Source organism: Miscanthus floridulus, chromosome 6 (assembly GCF_019320115.1).
Source record: "Miscanthus floridulus cultivar M001 chromosome 6, ASM1932011v1, whole genome shotgun sequence".
Lineage (NCBI taxonomy): Eukaryota > Viridiplantae > Streptophyta > Magnoliopsida > Poales > Poaceae > Miscanthus > Miscanthus floridulus.
In genome coordinates this window covers 77,477,700-77,493,285 of record NC_089585.1, presented here as the reverse complement: position 1 = coordinate 77,493,285, position 15,586 = coordinate 77,477,700, and positions in this window count along the sequence as shown.

Sequence of the window (15,586 nt, the reverse complement as noted above, 5' to 3'; positions counted from 1 at the left end):
CGATTGTAATTGATGATGAATCATCATTAACACGTATCAAACGTTGCGATGCAACTAGCGCAATTGAAATAGAATTAAAAACCTAAATCGATTTTTCTTAAACAGCGATTAATTAATTATAGCACAATTAATATTTTAATATAATAAATTCATAAACATGTGACATATAAACTAATAACTCTACTGTGTAGATCTCGACGACACGAATCTAATGCAACTGGAATGAACTAAAACAGAGTTAAAACGGTTAAACGGCGGGAATTAATAGCGGATGGCAAAATCGTAATTACTCTCATCTTCTACCTTGGGCTTCATTCATCTTCACGAACGTTCTGGCCATGAAGATGGCCTGCTGCTGCTCACGCGCTGGGCAGGGAGGGGGCTCGGCTGGGGCTTGCTGGCCGGCCAGCGGCGCAGTACCGGGACAGGGGCAGCGTAGGTCCATGGCAGCGCGGGATGGGCTGGGTCCGCTCGGCATGCGCCAAGGCAGCGACGCAAGGCACTCCTGCACGGCTTTAAGGACGGCGGTGGCCCTGCTCGACTATGAGTAGGAGCACGCACGCGCGATGGGTGGTGGCACGGGAGTCGCGGGGCATAGGGCGCTCGGCCCTGGCTACAGTGGTGGACGGCTGGAGAACTCGAAGAACAGGGCCGGCCATGGTGCTCTCACCGGAAAACTTCACCGGAAACAAAGAAACAAATTGGAAATGGTCAAACGGTGATGGATTCGATAAAAGGGATACACTACGTTGTAGAGGACGATGAGATCTACCTTGTGGTGGTGGTGGTTGACGCCAGAACGCGATGGTTTGACCAGAAAAGCTCGCCGAAGAGTTCGCCGGAAACCTAGCTGTGGAGAACTTCGACGTCCGATTTGTGGGGCTACGAGTGGCCGCTCGAAAAACAGGCTGTACTTCTAGAATCCTTGCGTCGAGGGCTACGACGACATATATATATACACAGGGTTTGTCGATTTTGGAAAGTCGAGATATTTTAGCCATTATTGATTTTCGGAATTAAAATAATTACAGAAAATTGGGAATTACTATTTAGGCTCCGAAAAATATCTCTGAGCTCCGAAAAATTCTATAAAAATTCTTAGGGATAGATGGAAGGATAAGGAACACAACCAAAGTGGTTTCAGCTCCCGAAAAGACTTTTGGATTAATCGAGAAAAAAGACAAGGCTCCAATAAATAAGAATTTAATTCCGAAAAAGGTTAGAAAGATTCCCGAAAAGAGATGCATCGTTCTAACAGCGTCTTAAAACCTTTTCCAAGCCTTTGGATTTTGAAAACAAGACATCTTATCTGAACTTTTGTTTTTACAAGTTTTCAAATTCTTTTTAAACCGCTACTTGAAAAATAATATTTTGAAGATTGAGATTTGAATTTACTTTCCAAACCACTCATCACAAAAGTACCATTGTAACGGCATCCAAACCACTCATCACAAAAGTACCAATGTAACTGCATGTATGCACAAACATGTTGCTACCCTTATGTTGGATTTAATTTAAAGAAAGTTTTCTTTTACCTATATTTTTATGAGCACAAAACAATTAACAGAAATTGTTTTACTCTTTTTAGAAAGTAGCTAATTTTAGGGTGTTACAATGGATAGAAGTGGCATTGGAATATGTGGCAAGTGTAGAGAAGAAGAAGGCTCAAGTTCAACAACAACAATCAAAGCCAAAGACAAAGCCAAAGAGATGTTTTGAGTGTGGACAAGAAGGCCACTTTGCTCATGAGTGCCAAACTCTACCACCACAACCCTTGCCCAAGCATGCTAGACCCTTTGCCTTCAATGCTCACTACATGCTTAGAAAGGACTCTAGTGGAAAGATGAAAGTCATGTTCTTAGGACCTCCTAACAAGAATAGGTCTAAGAAGATTTGGGTGGCTAAGTCACTTGTTGAGAAGGTGAAGGGCCCTCAACAAGTTTAGATTCCTAAAGCTTGAATCTCTTATGTGTAGGTGAACTACAAGACCGGTGGAAGTCATTGGGTTATTGATAGTGGTTGCACTCAACATATGATCGGTGATCCTCGTATGTTCACCTCACTAGATGAAGAGGTAGATGGACAAGAGAAAATAATATTTGGAGATAATTCAAAGGGCAAAGTTAAAGGATTAGGCAAAGTGGCAATATCAAATGATCATTCCATCTCCATTGTGCTATATGTTGCCTCATTGAGCTTTAACTTGCTATCCGTTGGACAATTATGTGATCTTGGCTTCCAATGCTTGTTCACTGAGAAGGAGGTTTTTGTATCCAAGGTAGATGATAATCAAGTGATATTCAATGGATTTAGATACAATAACTTATATCTAGTGGACTTCACCTCCAAAGATGTAAATTTGAAGACTTGCCTATTCACCTAAAACAACACTTGGGTGGCTATGGCATAGAAGACTTGCTCATGTTGGGATGAGCTCACTCAAGAAGCTTATAAAGAATGATTTGGTGAGAGGGTTGAAGGATGTGAAGTTTGAAAAGGACAAGCTTTGTAGTGCATGTTAAGCCGGCAAGCAAGTTGCAAATACTCATCCAACCAAAGCTTTCATGTCAACCATAAGAGTGCTAGAACTCCTACACATGGATTTATTTGGACCAACAACATACAAGAGTTTGGGAGGGAATCTCTATTGTCTTGTGATTGTTGATGACTATTCAAGGTACACATGGGTATTCTTTCTTCATGACAAATCCGAAGTTGCATCTTGCTTCAAGAAGTTTGCCAAGAGAGCTTAAAATGAATTTGAAGTGAAGCTCAAGAAGATAAGAAGTGACAATGGAAAAGAATTTGACAACACAAACATTGAAGCTTATTGTGATGAAGTTGGGATCAAGCATGAAGTCTCCGCAACTTATACTCCTCAACAAAATGGTGTAGTTGAGAGAAAGAATCCGGACTTTGATCACTCTTGCAAGGACAATGCTAGATGAGTACAACACCCCCGAAGCTTTATGGGCAGGAAGAAATCAACACCGCATGCTATGCAACAAACCGCCTATTCCTTCAAAAGTTCCTTGGCAAGATACCTTATGAGTTGCTTAATGGGAAGAAGTCAGGATGTCTCCTTCTTGAGGGTGTTTGGTTGCAAATGCTACATCTACAAGAGGCAGCAACACCTAGGGAAGTTCCAAAGATGTTGTGATATTGGTTTTCTTATTGGTTACTCATCAAAGTCCAAAGCATATAGAGTATTTAATCATGCCACCGGCTTGGTTGAAGAAACATATGATGTGGAATTTAATGAATCTAACGGCTCCCAAGGAGCACATGAGAATCTTGATGATGTAGGTAATGAACCATTGAGGGAGGCTATAAAGAATATTTCGGTTGGAGACATCAAGCCTAAAGATGATGAAGATGATGTACAAGTGATAAATCCACCCTCTTCATCAAGTGTGCCACAAGATGATGAAAAAGATGTGAGAGTAGAAAATGAAGATACTCATATCTCCCATGAGCAAATGGTGGTACAAGCACGAGATGTTGATACTCCACAATCACCTCCTCAAGTGGTCAATAGAAGAAATACACCTCTCCTACAAGATCATCCATAAGATCTCATCATAGGGAGTCCATCAAAGGGTGTAATGACTCGATCTCAAAAACTTGCTTCATTTATTGCTCATCACTCTTTTGTCTCTTGCTATGAGCCTACCAAGGTAGAAGAAGCTCTTAAAGATCTGGATTGGATCAATGCCATGCATGAAGAGTTGAATAACTTCACTCGCAATGAAGTTTGGACTCTTGAAGAGCGACCAAAAGGTGCAAGAGTCATTGGAACAAAGTGGATGTTCCACAACAAGCAAGATGATCAAGGTGTTGTTGTGAGGAACAAGGCAAGACTAGTTGCAAAGGGGTTCTCCCAAGTTGAAGGATTTGGATTTTGGAGAGACCTTTGCACCGGTTGTAAGATTAGAAGCCATCCATATCCTACTTACATATGCATCACATCATGAAATGAAATTATATCAAATGGATGTGAAAAGTACATTTTTAAATGGCTTTATTAATGAACTAGTCTATGTTGATCAACCTCCCAAGTTTGAAGACCCTAGATATCCTAATCATGTTTATAGGTTGTCCAAGGCACTATATGGGCTTAAGCAAGCCCCAAGAGCTTGGTATGAGCGCCTTCAGGACTTTCTCATTGAGAAGGGCTTCACCATTGGGAAGGTCGACACCACACTATTCACCAAGAAGCTTGATGGGCATATCTTTATTTGTCAGGTATATGTTGATGATATCATCTTTGGATCATCAAATGAAGACTCATGCAAAGAATTTGGTGAATTGATGTCGAAGGAGTTCGAGATGTCCATGATTAGTGAGCTTACATTCTTTCTTGGTTTTCAAGTCAAGCAAATGAAAGAAGGCATCTTCATCTCTCAAGAGAAATACACAAAAGATCTTCTCAAGAAATTCAAGATGGATGAATATAAGCCAATCAAGACATCAATGCCTACCAATGGACATCTCAACCTAGATAAGGGAGGTAACCTGGTTGATCAAACTCTCTACTGTTCTATGATTGGTAGCTTGTTATATTTAACCGCATCTAGGCCCAACATCATGTTTAGTGTGTGTATGTGTGCTAGATTTCAAGCTAATCCTAAGGAAACACATTTAATTGCCATAAAAAGAATCCTTAGGTATCTTAAGTACACACCAAGCATTGGCCTTCGGTATCCCAAAGGAGCTATATTTGAATTAGTTGGCTATTCCGATTCGGATTATGCCGGTTGCAAAGTTGATAGAAAGAGCACATCTGGAGGGTGCCATTTGCTTGGTAGATCACTTGTGTCTTGGTCCTCCAAGAAATAAAATAGTGTGGCTTTAGTCCACCGCCGAAGCAGGAATACATTGCCAGCGGGTGCTTGTTGTGCACAAATTTTATACATGAAACAAACTTTGCTAGACTATGGTGTAGTTTTAGAAAAGATACCTCTTTTGTGCGACAATGAAAGTACGGTAAAACTTGCAAATAATCCAGTTCAATACTCTCGCACCAAGCACATAGATATCCGCCATCACTTTCTAAGAGATCATGTTGCTAAAAATGATACATCACTAGAAGGTGTAAGAACCAAAGATTAATTAGCGGATATCTTCACTAAACTGCTAGATGAGGCTACATTTTGTAGATTGCGGAATGAGCTCAATATACTTGATTTTAGTAATTTCACTAAAAGTTGAGCTTGTGTTGTCCCTTGCATTCATTGTAATATACAACATATTTAATTTTTGGCAATGCATATAGGGCTTGTCTAACATGGTTAAGATAACCGCCGAAAAGCGTGTGAAGAAGCTTAACCTTGGATCAAACTCGACAAGCAACTAGATTTACTTACAAAGTATTGCATATGCATGGATGTTGTTTTGTCGTTTTGTTCTATTTACCCTCTTATTGCCTATTTTCTTAAAAAGAATTATAGCCTAAGGCAAAATATTTTGAAAAATATGAGGGTTTGAGAGAAGTCACTTACATCAGTCCCAATTGGTGTTTATTTGGATCTTCTTTATGTTGGGACTTGATTGGGAACAGGCAGCGTGAAGGAACATTGAAGATTTGCTGGAAAAGAGTGACTGGACGCTGCACCAGACTCTGCTATCCAGCGTTTGGTCAGTTCACAGGAGGTGAACAGAAGCTGAAGGAGTGATCGGACTCTGCGTTTGTGCGTCCGGTCAGGAAGGGTTCTAGCGTCCGGTCGATCTACATGGCATTCAAGGCAACTGACCGGACCCTGCCTGCGTTCGGTCATGGACCACCGGACGTGTCCGATCATGATTCCAGAGGTATTGGACCTCTCTAGAATCGACCGGACGCTAGGTGGTAGTGTCCGGTCGCTACCACCGGAGCGTCCGGTCAGTAGATCTCGTGTGGTTTTAGGACTCTTTATCCGTTTCCTTTCTTGTCGTGTCGGGGGATCTATTTAATCGCACGAGCCATCCTTGCTGACCTATTCCGCCACCGCCAAGCCCTAATCGCCGACGAGCTCCACCGCCCACAGCATCCGCAAGCCTCCCGCGCGCCTCCCGTGCTAACGCCACCATGCCTCCACCACCACCGCGTCCACCCTGCTCTTCCCCACGCCAGCTCGCCGTGCCAGCGCTAGCCCTCATTGACGGCACAGCCGTGCCCGTGCATCGATGCCGCAGCCCACCAGTGCTCGCCACCGACTGTTCTCCCGCCATCACTCACCACTGACTGTTCCCCCTGCCGTCACTCTCCCCTCCACTAGTAAGGCCATGCCCTAGCACCCACTGTGTTTTGCCCATAACCTAGATAGATTTCAAAGCATTGATTTCAAATCACATCTAGGGCTGTCGATTCATTGAAGTGGTTCGCAACCCTAACCCTAGCCGATTCTGAAGGTTCCCCGCGTGACGTCTCTTCTTTTCTCAGATTGTCGGTTCGTCAGGTAGCAACCCAGTCACTTCAATTTCGCATCTAAATTGCTTGCTCTCATAGGGTTTCATATCTTTTAGATATATCATATTTACTCGTATGTCCATCAATTCCATTGTGCAGCGAGTCGGTGTCGTTGAGGTGATAGGTGCAGTTGTCAGTTAACTCGGAGCCAAGCTTGTGAGTACGGATCAAGGCCAAGCCTCATAAGTGTCAGTGGATAGTTGATCTTGACAGCGGCTAGTTTTTCTCTTATCAGATCAGATGGCTCGCACCAAGAACGTTGGTGGTGGTCCAGGAGATGACGATCAGAGGCCCCCGCCTCACTTGCCCACAGGAACCAAAGGCAAGCCAATGAAGTAGGTTACATCTAAGAAGCGCAAGTACCCCAACGCAGAGACAGCGAGAGCAGCAGCAGTCGCTGAGGCCGCAGAGCGTGCCGAGAGAGGCAGTGCTCGTAGTGGTGTTGTCATTGTAGATCAGCAGCTTACACCAACACAGAGGGCAGCAGTTGAGGAGGCTGAAGGTCATCATGGTGGTCCACCTGGGACTGTCATGATGGCAGGACATCATCTAGCTATTGAGGAGCCTCAGCCTTAGGGGGAGTCCTAGCAAGAGCCACAACAACAGCCCCCACAAGCAGAGCTTCAGCCAACTTAGGAGACTCAGGAGGGCTAGCAGGCCGAGGAGACCGAGCAGGCACCCCAGCTACACTGCTCTAGTCATACCCGTGTTCCAGTCTCACCAAGGCTACTGATACAGTGAAGGGGATCACGTCCACCGCCTAGACTACAGGGTCCACCTCTAGTGGTACATCTTGACTTGAGGGCCGCCATGGCCAGGCAGGTTCGGTAGCTGAGATTTGTAGAGTTTGAGGGATGGTTTCCTCCAAGGAGGGATGAGAGAGTAGTAGAGGGTTTCTACATGCCACTATAGGAGGATTTCTACAATGCTTATCTCAATAGTGGGGCAATGTTTAGATCTCAGAGAGTCTGCAGTATTGAGGCTATTGTGGCAGTAGCCAAAGAGCATATTCACCCTTGCTTATCATATTTGCCAGGGCTGACAGATCTGATTGGCCACACTAGACTATATGTACCATCTTGGGTTCGGTAGTTCTATGCTTCGCTCTACGTTGACCCGTAGCATAACTTCATACACTTTGCATTCAAAGGCAGAGACTACAGGGTGATGAGTTTTAGGGCCAGGGAGATATTAAGGCTACAGGAGCAGCCTGTTAGGTTACATGAGGTATGTTATGGACAGCAGGAGCCTCCTAGGCATCCTCATGGAGGTTTAGTGCCCCCTACTGATCTTGTGTGACATTGCTTCAAGGAGCCCTTTGGTGAGGGGTCGAGGAGGAACCCTAGTGACCTTACTCCTACAGCTCAAGTGCTAGAGGCCATCATCAGGAGGACACTACTTCCTAGGTTGGGATATAGAGAGGGTCTGACTCGCCTACAGCTCTGGCTCCTCAATGCCCTAATGCAGCAGACCGTGTTCAACATTTAGGACCTCCTTCTATCAGAGATGGAGGATACTATAGCTGAGGGCTTCAAGGGTCGCAGGCAGCTTTCATATGCACATTGGATCATTTTCCTGATGCTTAAGGCTATGCAGGTTAGGACCCCTGAGATGGTTGCAGAGTATAAAGGTGCCACCACTGAGTTTCTAGCTTATAACATGGCATAGAGGATCAGGCATAGCACACCACCGGCTCCCTACTCAGCCTCGTTGTCGTCCAGATATACCAGAGTTAGTAGCTCAGCAAGATGAGATTATCAGAGGCATGGCCGCTACTGAGGAGGAGTAGCTTGAGGTTCAGGAGGAGAGGACTGAGTCTAGTGATAGTTCGGATGACGACTACCGGCCGATTCCTCAGATGCCTCCACACAGACATGATGTAGAGGCCGGTAGTTCTAGCTCAGCTCCACCTGCACCATAGACGGATCCCGCCTTGATTGCTATTCTTGAGCGGATGCAGCAGGATCAGGCACGACAGGCTTAGGAGATAGCTGCAAACTTTGCACAGTTTCAGGCTCTATGGGGGGTACGACCCCGGATACCCATGGCAGGTCACATGGGCTATGCCTCTAGGGGCGGTCCAGCCTGCAAGAAGGAGCCTTGCGAGGCACGATTCTGTTTGGTGACTCCCGCAAGGCATGGAGAGGATATCCTAAAGATGTTACGAGATCTGATAGGATATATACGATCCCATGTTTCTTGTAATCTGTTATTACTTTTCGGTTATCTCTCAGATCTAACCAACTTGTAACCTTGCCCGCCCAGACCATATAAGGCGGGCAGGGACCCCCTACGAATTCACAGCAAATCATACGATAGCTAATGCAAACCAACAGACCACAGAAGTAAGGTATTATGTCGTACCGATGGCCTAAACCTGTATAACTCGTGTGTCTCTATTGCCTTCTTGTTCTCAATTACACGCTCCTCTACCGATCAATCTACCATCATGGGGTGCCCCTCAGTGGACTACCAATGATATTCCATCGACAGTTGGCATGCCAGGTAGGGGTGTGTGTGTTGTTTCCTTGTCGAACAAGATGGTTTTTTCCGCAGGCTCTTCGTCCCTCCCGTAGCCCGGCTAGATCTTCACGGTCGGATCCATCACGTGGGTCATCAATGCTGACGGAGTTGGAGAGCTTCTCGAGCCGGTGTAGATCAGCTCTGCACCGACCACCCTCGCATCTACAACTATAGATCCAATCTCAAAACCACTTCCGAGGTCGGCTCCATCAGCCACCCTCCGCTCGCTTCCTTGCTACCAGAGGAGGCATGTCAACAACGATGATCTAATCGAATCTATCGATCAGGTCGGCCTGAAACTCGCCGATTGCCTCTCCATTGCTGAGTCAGCTCTGGACACCCTTGTTCAGCACCGAACACCCTCCGATCCTGATCCATCAACGTTCAATGCTTGGCAGACTCCAGCGCCCGCTGCCCTGCCTTTCGGGCTCGCCAACACCGCAACTACATATCAGGATGCCTTGAGGGGCAAGTTCATCGACCAGCTCGCCGACCAATTTCCACCAACCGTCAACATGCTGCACGTCGGCCGAGATCTCAGAGCATCTCTCCAAACTATCCTCGAGGAAAATCCGAACTCCAAATCTCAAGGATCCACCGAGCCCCTCGCCGAGACCTTCACCAAGCAACCTTCTCTCCTACCTTTCCGGGGTGGCGCGATTTTCAACGTCAGTATCGACAGCCCCCCCCCAGAACAGCGAAACAGACGAGGAACGCACCGCTTGTGAAAACAGGAACGCCAACTGCGTGCAACACCGTGATAACGAACGCGCCATCGCGATGGCTGAGGCCGCTCGTGATAACCAGTTCGATTCACAAGGAAGGCCCCTTCATCGCAACCTCAACGAAGAATTCCTTCGCGTTGACGGCCACAACGTTTTCAAGACTCCGAGCGCTAATTTGGCCGTGGCCACCAACGAACTCGCTCACCTCCCGCAGATGCCCGAGCTCGCCAAGGTCACCGCTATGCTTAAAGCGGCACACTGTCAAGTTAACGAGATCCGAGAAGTTCAGAGACCTTCGTGCTCCACAAGCGTGATCCACCGATCAGTTGATCCTAGATCCAATCGTCGCCCTAGTCAAAGCCGCTTCGCCAACCAGTCACCACCTCCCTAGGGGGAGTTGGAGGCCACCGTGCCGAGCATCATCGCCAGCATGACCAAGAGGTCAAACAGCATGCCCGAGTGCACCTTAGCAATCTTCAGGACGCACGATGACGTATCGACCAATGATGTTTCAGGCACCATGAAGATGAAGTACAACGTCGCCAGGAGTACGAGCAGGAATATGGCAACCCAGACTTAGCTCTGGAGCCGATCGTCGCTGGCAACACTGTCATTGTTGGTCCCGATAGCCTGGAAGGGCCCCCTGCATTCACTAGGGCACTCCGAACGCTCCAGTGGCCTCGTGGTTTCAAAATCACCAGAGTCGAGCCTTATGAAGGAAGGATGAACCCAACTCAGTGGCTACAGGCTTATGCCACCGCCGTCCGAGCCACCGGAGGAGACACCAACGTCATGGCAAACTATCTCCCTATCATGCTCACGCCAGCCGCCATGAGCTGGTTCACAAGCCTCACCCCAGACTCCATCGGCTCTTGGGAAGATCTAAAGAGAGTCTTCACCGACAACTACATGGCCACATGTAGGTGGCCGGGCACTAAGCACGATCTCAACCGCATCAACCAAAAGCCGTCCAAACTACTCCGCAGCTACATGAGACGCTTCTCCGAGATGAGGAATTCTATTCCCAACATCACGGAGGCCGAAGTCATCACCGCCTTCGTCCGAGGACTTCATCACTGAGAACTCCGTTCTAAGTTCAATAGAAAGCCACCCACCGGCATCGGTGAGATGATCACAACCGCCAATCAGTACGCCGACGCCGAGGAAGCGAAGGTGCGTTTTAACAAAGACACGGGCACTAATCGCCCGTCTTGCCGCCATGACGACCGCAACGACGACCGACAGCACAACGTTCACCGCCACAATGACCGCAACGACAACCGATAGTACAACGATCGCCGCTACGACGACTGTAGTTTCCACCAGGATAGTGGACGTGATCGGCCAGATGGATTCAAACCTGGTCAGAATCGCCGCCGCCGACCAGATCACTTTTCGCCAATGTCAATGAGCCACGCGCAAAGCGTAACTACGATGAGCAGTACAAGAAGATCCTAGACAGTCCATGCCCCCTGCACAAGAACGCCAAACACAAGATGAAAGATTGCCTTGGTTTGGCTAAGGAATTCTAGGAGAAAAAGTACAATGACGACAATGGTGGGAACAGAGGACGCTAACCACCGAGGGATAATAATAACACCTTCCAGGACCACGACAAGGTGGTCGCCACCATCTTCGGGGGTCTCGCCTCCAACGAAAGTAGAAGGGAACGGAAGCTCACCACCCGACGAGTGCTCGCCATAGCTTTAGAAGAAACTACCACCAACCCCAGCTATCGCCCGTGGTCCGAAATCTCCATCACATTCAGCAGGGCCGACCAGTGGGCAAACATACCCTACACAGGGTGTTTTCCCCTCATCCTTGACACGACTGTTCAGAAGGTGCTCTTCAGGAAAGTCCTCGTCGATGGTGGGAGTGCGTTGAATCTACTCTTCGCTGGGGCCCTAAGGGAGCTTAGACTCAGGACAACAGCCCTCACGCCTTGAGACTCCTCCTTTTGGGGTGTGGTGCCCAGCAGGACATCCAGACCACTGGGGGAAATTACCCTACTAGTACAGTTTGACACGGCAACCAACTACAGAGTGGAGCATATCAACTTTTATGTCGCCGACTTCGACACCGCCTACCACGCCATACTAGGGCGCCCGGCTCTGACCAAGTTCATGGCCGTTCCGCACTATGTGTATCTGGTGTTGAAGATGCCTTCACCTGCTGGAGTCCTGTCTCTACGGGCCAACCTCTCCATCACCTATGCCTATGAGACGGAAAGTCTCACCCTCACCGAAGCCACCGACCTCTCCATCCAGATGGCCAGCGTGGTCGCCAAAGCTAAGACCGCATCTGCTGATGACATGGAGATCCCAGAGCCTCCCCAGGCCTCCGCCAAGTCCAAGGAAGTCAAGGAGATTGGCCTCGACGACCCTTCCAAGAGAGTGAAAATTGGGGCTCACCTTGACCCCAAATAGGAAAGCGCGCTCGTCTCCTTCCTACGTGCCAACGCCGATGTGTTTGCTTGGAAACCTACAAACATGCCGGGGGTACCACAGGAGAAGATCAAGCACTCCTTGAATGTCTCGCCGACCGCTAAGCCGATCAAGCAGAAACTTCGACGATTCGCGCCAGACAAAAAGGAGGCAATTAGGGTAGAAATAAAACGGCTTTTAGCTACCGGATTTATAAAAGAAGTGTATCATCCAGATTGGCTAGCTAATCCTATTCTTGTTAAGAAAAAGAATAAAGAATGGAGAATGTGTGTTGATTATACTGATCTTAACAAACACTGCCCTAAAGACCCCTTTGGCTTGCCTCGGATAGACGAGGTTGTCGACTCCACCGTCGGCTACGAGTTGCTCTCCTTTCTCGACTGTTACTCAGGCTACCATCAGATCTCCCTCAAGGAGGAAGACTAGGTTAAAACATCGTTCATCACGCCTTTTGGTGCATATTGTTACACCACTATGTCCTTCGGACTAAAGAATGCCGGTGCAACCTACCAAAGGGCTATCCAGACATGCCTCGACCAACAGATCGGCCGCAACATCGAAGCCTACATCGACGACGTGGTCGTCAAGACTAGAACCACCGATAATCTTATCTCCGACCTTGAAGAAACTTTCTCCAACCTAAGCAAATACCAATGGAAGCTGAACCCTTTAAAGTGCATCTTTGGAGTTCCATCTGGTATCCTGCTCGGCTACATCATCAGCGCTCGGGGCATCGAACCAAACCCCGACAAAGTCTCCGCCATCACCAACATGAAACGGCCGATGTGTGTCAAGGATATACAGAAGCTCACAGGCTGCATGGCTGTGTTAAGCCGATTTATCTCGCGCCTCGGTGAAAAAGGGCTGCCTTTCTTCAAGCTCCTCAAGGCCTCCAAGCTTTTTTCTTGGTCGGAGGAGGCAGACACAGCTTTTGAGTAGCTCAAATTGTTTTTAACAAAACCTCCAATCATGACAGTGCCATGACCAGATGAAACTCTGCTAGTTTACATCGCCGCCACTTCTCGAGTTGTCAGTACGGCTATTGTCGTCGAACGCAAGGAAACTAGACACGCATACAAGGTACAGCGTCCGATCTATTTCATCAGCGAGGTACTTAATGAGCCCAAAACTCATTATCCTTAGGTGCAAAAGCTGTTATATGCAATTTTAATCACCTCACACAAACTCCAACATTACTTCGAATACTACAAGATCATTGTGGTCACCGAGTTCCCTCTGGGAGACATTCTCCGAAATAAAGAGGCCAACGGTCGTATCATCAAGTGGGCTGTTGAGCTCGGCACCTACTCCATCGACTTTAGAAGCAGGCCAACCATAAAGTCGTAGGCGCTAGCCAATTTCATCGCTGAGTGGACCGAAATCCAAGAACCCATCGCCACCACTTGCCCCGAGCACTAGGTGATGTACTTCGATGACGCCCTTAATATTAATGGGGCCGGTGCGGGCATTCTGTTCATCACACCGATGAAGGATAAACTCTGATACGTTCTTCGCATACATTTCCTGGTCTCTAACAACGCCGCGGAATACGAAGCATGTCTCCACGGCCTCCATATAGCCGTTGAGCTCGGCGTAAAACACCTTATGGTATACGGGGATTCCGCACTGGTTATCAATCAACTCAATAAAGATTGGTCCTGTTCCAGTGAGAAGATGGACGCTTACTGCACTAAAATCAGGAAGCTTGAAGGAAAATTCTACGGCATTGAGTATCACCACGTGGTACGGGATCAAAACCAAATCGCCGACCAACTATCGAAGATAGGATCTTCTCGTACCATGGCCCCGGCAGGGATCTTCATTTAGGACCTCTTGACACCATCAATTAAGGAAGACACGGAAGTTGTAGAAGTACCCCCTATTGAGCAGTTGGTGCTCACGATACCTTCGTAGATCGCCGATTGGAGGGAACAATTCATCAAGTACCTCTCCAACGGCGAAGTACCCACCGACAAAGTCGAAACCAAATGACTAATTCACCGAAGTAAGCACTATGTGTTGGTGGACGGTATCCTGATAAGGAAAAGTGCCAAGGGATACTGCAGAAATGCATCATCCAAGACGACGGTGTGAAGCTACTATCTGAAATTCACTCCGGCTCCTGTGGCAATCATGCGGCTTCGAGAACACTAGTCGGCAAAGCTTTCCGAGCAGGTTTCTACTGGCCCACGGCCATTACCGATGTAGAAGATCTTGTCCAACGATGTGAGGGATGTCAATTTTTTGCCAAGCAAATACATGTGTCGGCACAAGAATTACAAACCATTCCATCTTCCTGGCCATTCGCATGCTGGGGACTGGATATGATCGAGCCTTTCAAACCTGCGCCAGGAGGTTTTTGGTACATGTACGTCGCCATCGATAAGTTCTCCAAGTGGATCGAGTACAAACCACTCGTCGCAGCTACTGCTAAGAAAGCAGTTGAGCTCTTTGAAGATATCGTACATAGATTCGGTCTCCCGAACAGCATCATCACCGACCTCGGGACAACTTTTATCGGCCATCATTTTTGGGACTTCTGCGAGGATAGGTGCATCTCTGTTAAATACGTTTTTGTTGCTCATCCTAGAGCTAACGGTCAGGTCGAGCGAGCTAACGGTATGATCCTCGACGCCCTCAAGAAAAGGCTCTATCAGAAAGAAGAAAAGCACCCAGGGAGGTGGCTCAAAGAACTACCAGCTGTGGTCTGGGGACTGCGCACTCAAGCTAGTCGCAGTACCGGCGTATCTCCATATTTTATGGTCTACGGCTCAGAGGCCATACTTCCAACGGATATTGTATTCTGAGCACCTAGAGTAGAAAACAATGATGAAGACCAAGCCGCAGCTGTTCGGACAGAGGACATTGATCGGGCCGAGGAAGAATGTCTCATTACTTGCGTTTGCACAACCAAGTACCTCAAAGGTCTGTGGAGGTATTACAACCGTAACGTCAAAGGTCGTTCGTTCACGATCGGCGACCTCGTCTTGCGTCGGAAACAAAAAACCAAAGGGCTTCACAAGCTGTCTTTACCATGGGAGGGCCCTTACATCGTAAAAGGTGTTACTCGACCAGGGTCTTATCGTTTATGCGACCTAGATGGACTTGATGTTCCCAACTCCTGGCACATAGAGCACCTTATACGTTTCTTCCCCTGAAATAACATAGATATGTACTCTTTACTATTATATTAATAAAGTTTCTGGTCTCCATAATTTCTCTACATTTTTTCCTTCATCATAAGCTTCAACTACCATTAGCGAAATGTAAGCCACACTGCGATGGCCTCCAATACGCACTGACTAATACCTCCAAATCACCGAGCATGATTCCTCCAAATCGTCGAGCACGATTTCCCCAAATCGCCGAGCACGATTCCTCCAAATCGTTGAGCACGATTCCTCCAAATCGCCGAGCACGATTCCTCCAAATCGCCGAGCATGATT